Genomic DNA, 13,645 nt, shown 5'->3' with positions numbered 1-13,645 from the left:
TCCATCTGTACGGAAAGAGCCTCTTGATCCATCTGCACGGTTTATTGGGTTCCATTGGTTGGATGTTCTGTGACCATTTCATTATCTGATATTAATGCTGTGCACACAGGGGCTTAGGCCACTCCCTCCCAGGTGATTAAAACACACCTGAGCATGAATTCCAGGGACAAAAGAAATGTGCAATGTCATTTCCACAGACACAGCCCTCCCAGCTTCCGCGTGTGCCAAGGTACTCCCCAGGTGGGGGTACCTGCTTCCTTCCCTGGAGCCTCGCACTCAACGGGACCGATTTTCTTTGTCTTTCCTGAACCCACAGGAAAGAGTAGAATCTCAGTAGGTTAAATCTCCTTTTTTCTTATTGCCAGTGGGGTTGCCATCTTTACCTGCCTTTAAAAAGTCCGTGTTTCCTTTCTTGTGAACTCTTGTTCATATTCCTAGTCATGTTTACATTCCATTTTTTTTCTTATTGACTTCTAGATGTTCTTTACATATTAAGGAAAGCATGGGCTGGGGATGTGGCTTGGTGGTAGAGCCCTCGCCTAGCATGTATGAGGCCCTGGGTTTGATCCCTAGCACTGGGGAAAAAGACAAAACTATGTGAAGAAAGCATGACCTGCTAATAATGTCTTCCTTCTAGAACCTTCCAGAGTTATTCTATTCACATAACATCAAATACATTATAAGAAGCACTTTGAGTTAGGGTTTGCAGGAGTTCTTTCCAACTCATCATTTGGGGTATCTGGGTGGATCCCTGTGGCCAGAATCCTGGGGCTGGTGTTGAGGACGAGGGCTGGGGAGGCTTCTTCCTTCCTGGGGCGGGAGCTGCTGACCTCCCAGGCCTCTTTCCATCAACTCTTAGGCTCTCAAGCATCACCCAGGCCCCTCTCGCAGCCGGAGGAGGTCCACTCATGTCCAGCGCTCCATGCACTCTCCATACCTTGTTCTCACGGCCTAAGCATGCAGTGGGCCTCGCCCTCTTCCTCCTGCCCAAGGGCAGACATTCGTGTGAGGTCCTGTGTGGTGAGGAACGGAGTCCTTGGCCACAGCCCAAGTCACACCTCAGGCCTTACTCGGGTGGAGGGTCCCCTCCGCTGCCTCACTCCCCAAGGCGAAGCCTACACAGAGCGGAGGCTGCCTCGGTCCCTCCCTCGGGGGAAGACTTCCCGGACTCCTGCCTTGGGGTCCTCTGACTGCCCTGTCCTTTACCGAACAGGAGCCGGGCTTCCCGTCTCCCTGTCCTGCAGAATCTCCTGGTGTGACTCACGAAGGGCCATCGTAATGTTAGGCACCCACAAAGGGCAGTTGAGAGGGTCGTGGAGTCCGCTCCTGTGAAGGGCTGCACCGAGCGGCGCACACAGGGCTGGTGCCCCCAGCTGCTGCTTCTCACCCAGGGACCCGGGGGTTCTCTCGGCTTGGCCGAAGGGTGGAGTAGCAGGCCTAGCGGACGCCACCAGGGGACACGGTGGGTGAAAGGCGGATAGGAAGCTTGATGACAGAAGGATGAGGCTAAGGACCCTAAAGCTACCGACCAAACAGTGTCCCTACAAGGTGGGACGGCCACACGGTACTGTGACTTCAAATTGTTGTATGTTTAAATTTTGCCATTGGGCGGGGGCGGGGGCTCAGCCATAGAGCACTCACCTAGTACGTGCGAGGCCCTGGGTTCCATCTTCAGCACCACATACAAATAAATAAATAAAATAAAGGCATATATATATATATATATATTTGCAATAATAAAAGGTAAAGTATTAAATGGGTTGACTTTTTTTTTGGTACCAGGGATTGAACTCAGAGGCACTTAACCACTGAGACTTTTAAAATATTTTATTTAGAGACAGGGTCTCTAAATAAAATATTTAAAATATTTAAGGCCTCACTAAGTTGCTGAGGCTGGCTTTGAACTCGCAATCCTCCTGCTTCAGCCTCCTGAGCTGCTGGGATTATAGGCGTGTGCCATTGGCCCAGCGACTCTTCTTTTTTTCTTTTTTGGTACTAGGGATTGGACATAGGAGTGCTTTGCCACTGAGCCACATTCCCAGCCCCAGGGTCTCACCAAGTTGCTCAGGGTCTCAGTAAATTGCTGAGGCTGAACTCGAATTGTGATCCTCCTGCCTCAGCCTCCCAAGTCGTTTCAATTACCGCCATGCCGAGTATTGGGTTAAATTTTATTTTCTACTTCATATTATATTGAGTTCCCCAATTTTCTACTAAATATCTATTACTTTCATAATCAGAAAAACATATTAAAGATATAAAATTAACCGAGGTGGCTGAACTAGCTGACTTCTTAGCCTTCAACTCCACCTTGGGAGTCTGTCTTCCCTGAGGGATTCCAGGCAGGGCTCAAAACCTCCTGGGTGGGAGAGAGGGGCCCCCTGTCCAGGGAAGGGCATGCTGGGCTCTTTCCCCCACACCCCAGGGCCCCTCTTGCATCGCCTCCCCTTGAAATTATTACCAAGGGTGACAGGACAGTTCCCTCCTGGCTCCTGTCAGACAGTTGAGTCTGGTGGCCCTTTTAGCTCAGCGGATAATGAGGAGACTGCTTAAGAGGTCCCCTTGTTGGTAACACAGAAAGGCCTGGCTGGCCCTTGGGACTCATGTGACCCTGGTAATGAAACTCTCAGAACTTCTTTTCCTCACTAGTAACATGAGGGATACAATAATTCTTACCCCAGGGCTGGTGCAAGGATTGTACAGGGGCTTATAAGATCATAGTAGGTGCTCAATTAATGGGAACTTAAGAAACAAAGGAATTTCATAAGAGTGAAATAAGTCCACTGGATGTTGAAAATGTGTGAAAAGAGAAGGATAAAGAACAAGCCTCAGCCAGGTTCAAAACCAGCCTCAGCAACAGCGAGATGCCATCAGTGAGACCCTGGCTCGAAATAAAATACAAAAAAGGGCTGGGGAGGTGGCTCCGTGCACAGTTTCTTCCATGTTCCTCTGTACGAACAAATTGTATTTTGTTTTGAAGTTCAACTGTAATCCTGCTGTCACTACATATTTACACCCTGCTTTTATTCTCTCCGCATTGTAACATATTTCCTTATGTGATCATAAACTGTTTGTAAACATACTCTTAATGCTTGTGTAATACTCCGTGGTGTTGGTGCTGTTAACCAATGCCCTTTTGTTGACACCCTCGCTCTAATTTTCTTCCTCATAATGAACTCCACACGAACACGCATCTTCTAGACAGCTTCCTCAGGACAGATTTCCAAAAATGGAGTTGCTGGTCCACGGCAAACACATTTCTAAAGCTTTTGGGTAGTGGGCACCTTTCCAAAGCCCTTGACCTCTGCCCTTGACCACCATAAGCCGGCTGCTGCGTCAACAAAGAATTTTGTCAAATACAATCTCAGATAATGCAGAGAAGACAGATACAGACCCCGCATGTGGGGAGATCCCAAGATAGGAGCAGCCAACCGCGGGGCGCCACCCTCCCCTCCCCCACCCGGCCCAGGAGGGTGGGATCCAGGGAGGCACGGGGGGGGGGGGGCACCGACAGAAGGACACCCCGGGACCATCCTGCACCCAGGTGACCTGAACCCGGAGTCCAGGACCAGACAGTTCGAGCTAAACCAGGGGGTGAACCTGTCCTTGAGGTCCCCCAGGCCCCAGGGCCGCCCTGGGAGGCTCCTTGGGCGTGCGCGTCCGTGGAGCTGCGGGCACCTCACCGCGCAAGCACGAGACCACCGACCCGGGGCCGAGGCCCGGAGCCGGGGCGGGACCTGGCGGTGACGTCACGGCCCCGCCCCCGCCCCGCCCCGGCCGGCTCCCTGCGCCCCGCGCGCGCCCGGCCGGCCGACTCCTCACCTGGAGCGACAGGTGTGCGCGTCTCGGAGCCGACCTCCCGGGCCAGGTGAGCGCCGGCCGCAGCTGGGGGTGGGGCTGGGGGCCGCGCCGGGGTCGCGACCTCCCGGGGCGGAGGGGACGCCTTGTCGGGGAGGCTGGTCGCGGGGAGCAGGAGCTGAGCGCGGGTCCCCGGAGGTGCCTGTTGCTCCCAGAGCCCTTCTTTGTCTCCGGGTCGTGGCTTCGTTGTCCTGAGGACGCAGGCTTGGGAGGGATCTGAGGCAGAAAGGAAGTTGAGGAGGAAGTGGCAAGTTTTCAGAGACTTCACCACAAATGTTTGTTATTTTAGAATTTTATTTATTTATTTTTTGGGTACCAGGGTTAGAACCCAGGGGCGCTTAACTGAGCCACATCTCCAGCCCTTTTTTATATTTTATTTTGAGACAGGGTCTCGCTGAGTTGCTTAGAGCCTAGCTAAATTGCTGAGGCTGGCCTTGAATTCACAATCCTCCTGCCTCAGCCTCCTAAACTGCTGGGATTACAGGCGTGCGCCACCGAGCCAGGCCACAAATGTATTATTATTATATATTTTTTTTACATGATATTTTCTTCATTGTAAAAGAAGCGTGAGCTGATTGACTATTTGGTAAATGGAGAAGAATAGGAAATCTTCTGTGGTATTAAGTCAAGTCAGGCATGATGGCTCAGGCCTGTAATCGCAGCTACTCAGGAGGCTAAGGCAAGTTAGAGGCCAGCCTCAGCAACTCAGTGAGACCCTGTCTCAATGATAATAATAATAATAATAATAATAATAATAATAATGATGAAAAGAGTTGGGGATGTAGCTCAGTGGTACAGCCCTTGGATTCAATCCAAGTACTGCGAAAAGGAAGGAAGGGAGGAAGAAAGAAAGAAAAGAAAAGAAAGAAAGAAAAGGAAGACACATGCAGAACCACTGCCTTTACTTGGGTCTGTTCCTTCTAGTCATTTTTATTTATGATCACTTAAATATGATTGTATCATACCCTATTCACAGTTTTTATGTCTTGCTTTTCCTCTCACCATTTTCTCATGGTGTTCTTGATCATTTGAGTCTATGTAATCATTCTTTTTAATGGCTGCATAATTTTCCATGCGATGGATTGGCCATGGTTGGGTACATTTCGGAACCCTCAGAGGAAGGAACTGAGGGGAGACAGGGAAGTGATGTACAAAGAGCCCAGGCTCTGGGTGGGACAGGCCCTTCGCTGCCTCTCAAGCATGTTCCCCACCCCCGCTGGGAAATGGATACCTAAAGCCACTCCCAGGGTGATGTGAGGACTAAATAAGCTAATTTATGCAGGAAAACAGACCGTGTAGTCTGTGGACCAGAGGGAGGGATCTGGACCAGCTGAAGCCGCTGGGGGCCAGAGTAGGAGAAGAGCTGGGGAGAGGGGAAGGAGGTCTTGGGAGAAATGGTGAAGTCAGCGGGTCTGGGGCAGGTCGACCTGAGCCAGCAGGAACCGTCCACATCATCTTAACTCCCTGGCCATCTTCAGAGGGGGCCTGGGCACTAGTCTGCTCAATCACTGGGGTACCTGTGGTCACACCTCAATTCAGATGGGAAATCCACTCTGTGAGAGGCAAACACAGCACCCCTGAGGCAGCCCTTTGACCTCCCGCATCCCAGATGGGTTCAACCTCTTGGAATGTGCTTCTGGGGAAGAGAAGTAGGGGGTGGGGGTGGAGGCAATCAACCCATTATACACACAAGGAAACGGAGGCTCAGAAGACATGATTTGTTCACGCTCCACACGGGGAGCAGTGATGGAGTAGGTTTGGACCTCATGGCTCCCAACTCCCCCAGGGGTCTCTCTATCAGACGAGCAGATGCAGGAGTGTGGGGGATGGGGATGGGAGTCAAGTCTGAGTCATCACTGCATGTGGACCAGCTAAGGCTTGCTTAGAAAGAGCAGAAGTCTCTGTTCTCTGGGCCTCGGTTTCCTCATCTGTGAAATGGGAATAATGCCCCATCTACCTATTTACTAGGCCTGTCCATCAGTGGGTAGCCAGGCCTCCTCTGCCTTCGAGGGAGATCATGTGGCCCCACCCTCCTGACCCCCTCAATTCTTAACTCCCTGGCCATCTTCAGAGGGGGCCTGGGCACTTGTCTGCTCAATTGATGGGGTACCTGTGGCCACACCTCAATTCAAATGGGAAATCCATGTTTCCTGGAATCCACAGTCCCCAGCCCCTGTTCTGGGTTCCCAATTAGGTTTTGCTGTGATGGGCACCCACTGGTGTACTTACCGAATGGGTGACAGGGGACCCTGAGCCTTGGAGGGGAGAGTGCCCAAGTGGCAGGACGACCTTGTACTGAGGGTCCACAAGGCCACCCCAGCCGTCCCTTCCACTTCTCCTGTCGCACAGTAATGGGCAGGTCAGGCTCCCTAGCACCCGGGACCCGGGCGGCTCTCCTTCCTGAAACACAACTGGGGCAGTCACCCCTGGATTTACAGAAACTTGGTGGTGGCTCACTCCACAGTCACACTTTAGTCACTTGGAGAGACAATTAGCTTCAGGACTCAGCATCAAGTCCTGCCTTGGGCCTGGGAAACATCCCTTTCGGAAGCGTTCCAGTCTCTACCACTGGCCTGGTCAGGAACCCAATTCCCGATGATGACCAGAGCCTTGCCCCCAGCCCCCCTGTCCACGAGCTTCAGAGTAATGTTGGGCTTTTTTTTTTTTTTCCTTTTTCTTTCTTCCTGGTACTGGGGACTGAACCCAGGGGCACTCTACCACTGAGCAGCATCCCCAGAGCTTTTTGTTTTTTTTTTATTTTGAGAGAGGGTCTCACTGAATTGCCCAGTCTGGCCTCAAATTTGTGATCCTCCTGCCTCAGACTCCCAGTTGCTTGCGCTATAGACGTGAGCCACTGTGCTGAGTGGCATGTAAGTTCTGCTGCGTTAATGTGTACGTTATAATATACACTGAAATGGAAGAGTTAGAGCTGGGCTTGGTGGCACAGGCCTGTAATCCCAGCTATTTCTTTTCTTTCTTTCTTTTTTTTAATTAAAAAAAATTTTTAGTTGTAGATGGATACAATATCTTTATTTTATTTTTATTTATTTTTATGTGGTGCTAAGGATCGAACCCAGTGGCCCACGCATGCAAGGCAAGTGCTCTACCACTGAGCCACAACCCCAGCCCTTAATCCCAGCTCTTTCGTAGGCTGAGGCAGGAGGATTGCAAGTGTGAGGCCAGCCTGTGAAACTTAGTGAGATCCTGAGTCACAATAAAAAGGTCCGGGGATGTAGCTTAGTGATCCATCCTGGGTTCCATCCCCAGTACCCCCACAAAAGAACTTTTAGAAGGCTAAGATTAAAAACAAAATAAGAATATAAATTCCATTTTGTTCCTTCCCGCATTCTGCTGGTCACCTAGCGAGCTTGCTGGGGCACAGTCATCTACTTGAAGAAAGCTGCCTTCGTGGTCAGCAGGGTCCCTCCCCTGGATGCTTCCAGAGTGGGGGGGTGGGTTCCTGGTGTCTTAAAAGACAAAAGGACTCTTCGGTGGTGGGGGCCTGGGATATCTGGGAGGCCCTGTCTGGGAGCCCTGTCTGGGAGGCCCTGTCGCTGAGGGAGACAAAGGCAGGGTGGGATCCAGGCCCCAGGCAGGAGGCGGCTCCTGGGGGGCTTGCCCTGTGAACGTTCCCTTAGATTCTCTTAAACCCTCTGGTCCTCTGGCTTCTACCTGTAAAGCAGGTGGGGTGGGGTGATCTCCAGCCTGAGGGACTGTGTGGACTCCATGGTCAGGGCCCAGCCTGGGGGCGTCCATCCAGTGAAGTCCACTCTCGCCCCTCTCCCCATGCCGAGCTCTGAGCTGCTCTTGGCAGAGCCAGTGGACAAATGCCATAGTCAGCTGCCTGGGACCAGAGACCCCACCCACCTCCTCCTTCCCCTTCACTCTTCTCCCCAGAGGGAGGGGAGCCCTGGTTCCCCTTGATGGTTTCCCCATAAGGTGCCCCGCCCACCCCAAATGGCCAAGGTTTCTCCTTACTTGCTGGGCTGGGCTGTTCCTCCCCCGACCTCCCACCAACCTTTAAGACTTTAAGACCCCCCCCCCCCCACTCTCTGCCGGCCCAGGAGGTGGTGTGTTGGAATTTCTCTGTAGACAGGTCTGGGAGGTGGCATGTTTGTGGGGCAGGGGACTCGGGGACTGGCCTCGCAGTTGTACTGTGTAGCTTTTCACATGAAGAAAACAGGGCCCATGTGGAGCCCGCAGTCCCAGGCCTGGGATGTCGAGGCAGGAGGATGCCTTGAGCCCGGGAGCTGGAGGCCAGTCTGGGCAACAGAGAGACCCCAGGGCTGGGGGCTTAGCTCAGTGGTAGTGCGTGAGGCCCTGGGTGCCATCCCCACCCAGTACCACTCAGGAGGAGACAGGTGGGAGAGCGGCAGTGGGGCTGCGCAGGTGGAGGGCGTGATCTCTCTGCGGTGCGCCCCAGTCTTTGATCTTGCCCAAGGCCAGCCCCTGTAGTTGGGGGGGGGGGGTAACGCAGGCACTGGGGCCGACCTCTCAGGCTCTGCGGCATCAGGAAATGTTTGTGGACAGACTTGTGACGTGGCAAGGGCCTGATGAGTCGCACAACTCTGCCGGGCCCAGGAGGTTGTGTGTGGGAATCGGGATCATTAGTGGCTCTCCACGGAGTCCCGTGGGCCAGCTAATGAGTGGTTGTGTCTTGGGAAGAGGAATCCTCGGCTTCCCAGAGGGTGGAAGGAGCGAGTTCTGGAGACCGGTGGCAGTGGCAGCAACAAGAGACTTGGTGCTGAGTGGAGGGTCAGCTGAGCCCAGAGGGACAGGGAGCCCAGAGGTAGAGGGAAGAAGAGGCAGGGCCCAGCTCGGAGCAGGGCAAGGGGGCCTTTGGGGACACTGGGGGATTTGTTAGTGCTCCCTGTGCCTGGAGGACATGTGGCAGGGGTTCTTGATCCTCTGTAAATGGCTTCCCTGAAGGAGACAGCAGCATAGGGAAGGCCGAGAAGGGGTCTGCCCACCTCCGCCAGGTGGAGAGGGAGGACGGAAAGCCCAGAGGAAGGGTGGACAGGGTCAGGAGGAGCCACAGGACAGGGCCCGTCCCTCAGGGAAGGCTTTTTGGCACAGTCTGTCCAGAGATGGAAAGTGCCCGGCCTCAGGCCTCCCAGGACTGTGCGCCATCGCACGGGGGTTTACGGGGCACCCACGGGAGGGCTGCTCTCTGTTGGAGCAGATGTTCAAGGATGTTAAAAATAAATGGGTGTTTGCAGGCAATTCTAAGTAGCATAAGGAAAATAAAGCAGGCATGACTAGCAGAGGGGAAGAGTGCGGTCAAAGAAGGCATCAGGGAGAGGTGGCTTTCTGTTTTCTCTTTTGTGGTGCTGGGGACTGAACCCAGGGCCTTGGGCATGCAAGGCAAGCACTCTACCAACTGAGCTGTGTCCCCAGCCCAGGGGGTGGCTTTTTGAGTTGTAACCTGAGCTATGAGCAGGAGGCCTTTCAAGGATCTGGGCAGAGATCTTTGGGCCCAGGGAACCACAGGAGCAAAGCCCTGAGGGCCATGAAGTGAAGCATCAGGCAGGTAGGGGCCAGTTTGGAGCAGGCCCCGAGAAAAGAATGTGAATTTCCTACATGGTGTATTTTCAGTAGCCGAGGACACAATCTCGCTGGTTCACAGGTAGCTACAGGAACCAGATGGAAGACACAAGGTAAGATGCGGCCGCTCAGGAAATAGCTGGGAGAGCTGACAGGCCCTGCTCACGGTCGTTTAGTTTAGCTTTTTTTTGTACTAGGGATTGAACCCAGGGGTCCTCACCACTGAACTGTACCCAGCACTTTTTCTGTGGGGGGGATACCGGGGATTAAACTCAGGGGCACTCAACCACTGAGCCACGTCCCCAGCCCTATTTTGTATTTTATTTAGAGACAGCGTCTCATTGAGTTGCTTAGGGCCTTGCTGTTGCTGAGGCTGGCTTTCCTCCTGAGCCACTAGGATTACAAGCATGGGCCACTGTATCCGGCCCCAGGCCTTTTTTAAACTTTGACACAGGGTCTCACTAATTGCCCAAAATGGCCCTCAATTTACATTCTCCTGCCTTGGCTTCCAAGGAGTCACTGAGATCACAGGTGTGCCCCACTGCACCTGACTACACCACTCACCTTGGAAGATGGGGGTGGCAAGGGGAGCCTTTCCCCACTGAGCCAAGATTTCTGTAACCCCAGAGTCTTTCTCAACACAGGGCCCAGGGTGTGGCGTGTAGGGGATGTTCCCCATCCAGTCCAGCCTCTACTTTACAGAGGGGGACACTGAAGACCTCTAGAGGTCACTTTGCCCAGAATTCACAGAGGACCAAGGTTCCACTGATGTCCAATGACTGGCCTGGGACTCAAACCTGGGCCTCTGTGACCCCACCCTCCTGGAGCTGGAGGAGGTGGGAGGAACCATTGCCCAAGGATGATGAGACCAGGCATGGCCATGTGGTGAGGTCACCTAGGAGAAGCATCTAAAGGAGAGGCTTGTGAGGGCACTTCCCCTGCAGGATTCTGAGGTGGCGGACCATCATAGAGGGTCTGGGCACCGGGAGCCAAGGTCTCACTGGTGAGAAGTAAATGCACTAAGGCAGTGTCTTCAGCCCGCAGGCCTGAGGGGGGGGGCCTCCTGGAGCCCATGGGCCGCTGATCCTCAGAGGTCTTGGGAGAGACAGGAGCAGAACCTGAGAGAGGCCGGGAGAACCCCCCTGCAGCCCCACCCCCAAAGCCAAGACCAAGATGGAGAAGGGGAAGGGGGGCCGCAGCCTGCGGCGCTCGGAGTCCGGGTCAGGTGGGCGCCCGGGTCAGGTGGGCGCGCGGGTCAGGTGGCGCCCGGGTCAGGTGGGCTGGTTCTGCAGCTGCTCACGGACTCAGCGGAAGTGCAGCAGCCCCCGCCCCCTCACGCCGCCTGGGGCCAGGCTGCTTTTGTGCATTATTACCTGTGTGATCCCAATTTTACAAATGAGGTTCGGAGGGTTTAAGGACTTTAGCTGGTGTCACATGGTTAAAAAGTGGCAGCGTCAGCTGGCTCGCTGGACCACCCCTCCCTAGAGGGTCCGGGCAGGAGCCTGATGGAAGACAGCAGGGACATCCTCCGCTACCCTGGGTGAAGTGGCTCTGGCAGGCCGCAGCCTCCTCCCAGGGTGGATACTGGCACTGCATGAATCAACACAGGGCGGGCCCAGCCAGGGGCTGGCTCTTCACGTGTGGTCAGAGGGAGGGAGGCTGCCTCTTCACAGTCCATTCATTTGCTGTTTGTTAAATGCCTCCTAGGTGCCAGACACTATTCCAGATATTGGCGACACAGTGGTGCCCAAAATAGCATTAAGTCCCTGCCTTCATGCGACTTAGTTTTCTGAGTGGGGGATGCAGACAAAAAATAAGAAAAGATAAATAAAAAGTACCATATAGAGTATGCCAGATAGTAATGAGGGCCAGGGGAAACGTGGGGCAGACCAGGAGAGCTGGGCGCCGGGAGGCAGGCCTCCCTGTGAAGGTGACTGAGTTGGAAGGGCCAGGGCTAAGGCCCTTTGGCTGGAGCCTGCCCAGCTCCTTCTATGAGGCAGCATGGCAGGAGCAAGGAGCCTTTTAGAAGCTGAGTGAGGAGAGCTGGGAGACTGAGGACCAATTTTGGAGGGACCATCCTTCACATTTTCAGTAAGACTCAGGCTCCTCTGCAAGGTCCTAAAACCTTTCTCCGTGTCCCAGGGTTTCATCTGTTAACTCATCTGCCTGTGCTGTCCTTGAGGCCTCCAGCCCAGTGCTCTGCAGTGCCCCCGGGGTTCTGAGGGGTCTGAAATTAGGAATCGGGTACAAACCTCAGCTAGGAAGGGTTGCTGGGAGGGGGGACTGCAGCTCCCGAGTCTGGCAGCGCCCTGGAAAGCCAGCACAGCCCTGGTGGCCTGGGATTCCACAGTTTCCATTCATCCCCTGGGTGCTGGGGAGGGTGGCTTGGGAGCTTGAGTGGCCCCGCCCTTGGGCTTTAAAGTTAGGAGTCGCTGAGGGATGTCGTGGAGAGGAAGTTTGGCTGGAAGGAGGTAAGATTTCTTTGCTCTGGAACGGCCTCAGCTCCTTAGCTGATTTGCATCACGTCTGTTTCCCCTTAGAGCTTAGGTGCAGAGCTCTGTAGAAGGACTCACGCTTGGACTCATGGGGGAGTAGGAAGAAATGGGACTTGGACCCAAAATGCAGCTTGTTGGGCACAGGGTATGTTGGGCACAGGGTGTGTCGAGCATCCCTCCATCCAAAGGAAAGAGTGGGTGGGGCCCAAGGGAGAGAGATTGGGAGGGCCCAGGAGCTCTGGGCTTCTTATAGGCCCCTGGGGACCAGAGGCTCTTCAGACCTGTTGGCCTAGGAATTGATCCATCTCCCTCAGGGCTGGTGGGAGTGGGGGGTGGGTGGGAAGCAGGCCCACAAGTCCTGGAATGGGGAAGGGAAGCTGGGACAGTGGGTTGCTGACCTTTCTCTGAAGGCAGTCTGGGTGAGGATTGCAGGAGAGGTTTTTAGCAAGTTCCAGGTTTGAGTCTCCAGTGAGGTTGATCTATGCTAGAGAGCCTCAGATTCCCCTTCTGTAAACGGGAGGCCGGGGGGCACAATTCAATTTATTGTCCTTGCAGAGGATTCAGTGAAATTGCTACCAGGGTGCTTAGTTGGTGCTGTAGACCAGGAGGGGCCAAGTTTGTGAGGCAGGACCCAGGTTGGAAGGCCACAGTGGTGAGGACCAGAGGGCATAGTTGTACCAGGGTCCCACTGCCTGGGCTAATGTGGGGACACAGAATGAGGCCCTTGGGCTGCTGCCCAAGCTAGTGTGGCATGTGGCTAAGTAAGAATTTGTGCCCAGGGTGCTAGATCTCCCAAGGCTTCAAGACAAGTCAGGAATTTGGATCTATAATATGAAGTCTGCCAACTGGGAATCAATTAACAAAACAAAAACAAGAAGAAACCATCAGGCCAAATCAAGCCTGCCACATGTTTGGTGACCTCCTGCCCCAGCAAAGGTGGCACTGAGGGCAGGTCCCAGTTGACTGCCACAGGCATCATCTCTCGGGATCTGCTTCCTCCTCTCTCCTGCTCTTGGAAACGGTCTCTGAGGCCCAGCTTCCCACACACCATTAGGAGAATGGGCTATGTAGTGTGCTGTGTGGTTCTGGATAAACCCCTTGCCCTCTCTGGGCACATTCTGATGGCCTGCAAAAGGACCTGGTCTGTAGGGCTCCCACCAGTGTGAACAGTGTGTGACTAAGTCCCTCCAGCTTGAAGGAAGATGCGGTTATTATGGAAGTGAGTCTTCCTGAGACATGTGCTTCCGGGATTGGGTTGCCGTGTGCTTGGGCATTTTGTGTGTCTACAGCCACAATTGTGTGTGTGAGAATGTAGGTGTGTCATAATTTGGAGCTTCACATGGCACAGTGTAAATATCATCATTTTAATAACCCGGTCTTGAACATGTCATCAGCTGGAAGCCTGTAGGAAGCCTTAATTAATTCTGCCCGTGACCTGGGGAGGGCAGGGTCTTCTTCCCCCCACAAGCTTGCAGCCGGCAGGTGGCTTGACTGGATGTGTACTCAAGTGTTGCATTTACGGGAGTGCTGGAGTGCGTGGGGCTGCTCACTCAGTGAGGGTCTGCTCTGTGCTTAGTCTGAGCCACACGAAGAAAAGGGTCTTTGCCTTTGATTTTCCTCCGGGAGGAAGGTGTAACTGAACCCCCCAGGCTACCTCCCTGGGCCCTTTGTCAACACCCCTCCACCCCTCGGCCTGCACCAGCCCCTGAATCAACAGGGCCTGTGTTCTCCATAGCACTCAGCCTAGAGGT

General features: G+C 53.9%; 1 protein-coding gene across 1 annotated transcript in view; it reads left to right on the top strand.

Moving 5' to 3' along the window:
• The first annotated feature begins 3,776 nt into the window (after positions 1–3,776).
• Csnk1e (casein kinase 1 epsilon) overlaps positions 3,777–13,645 on the top strand; it is a 33,385-nt gene continuing 23,516 nt past the window's right edge. The window contains exon 1 of the mRNA XM_046429475.2: positions 3,777–3,865. The gene's annotated coding sequence lies outside the window, so the exon portion shown is untranslated. The remainder of the gene's footprint in view (positions 3,866–13,645) is intronic.

This window comes from Marmota monax, unplaced genomic scaffold (assembly GCF_021218885.2).
Source record: "Marmota monax isolate L192 unplaced genomic scaffold, Marmota_monax_Labrador192_F-V1.1 WCK01_AAM20220418_F8-fsc00051, whole genome shotgun sequence".
Classification (NCBI taxonomy): Eukaryota; Metazoa; Chordata; class Mammalia; order Rodentia; family Sciuridae; genus Marmota; species Marmota monax.
This window is presented reverse-complemented; position numbering and strand designations above follow the sequence as displayed.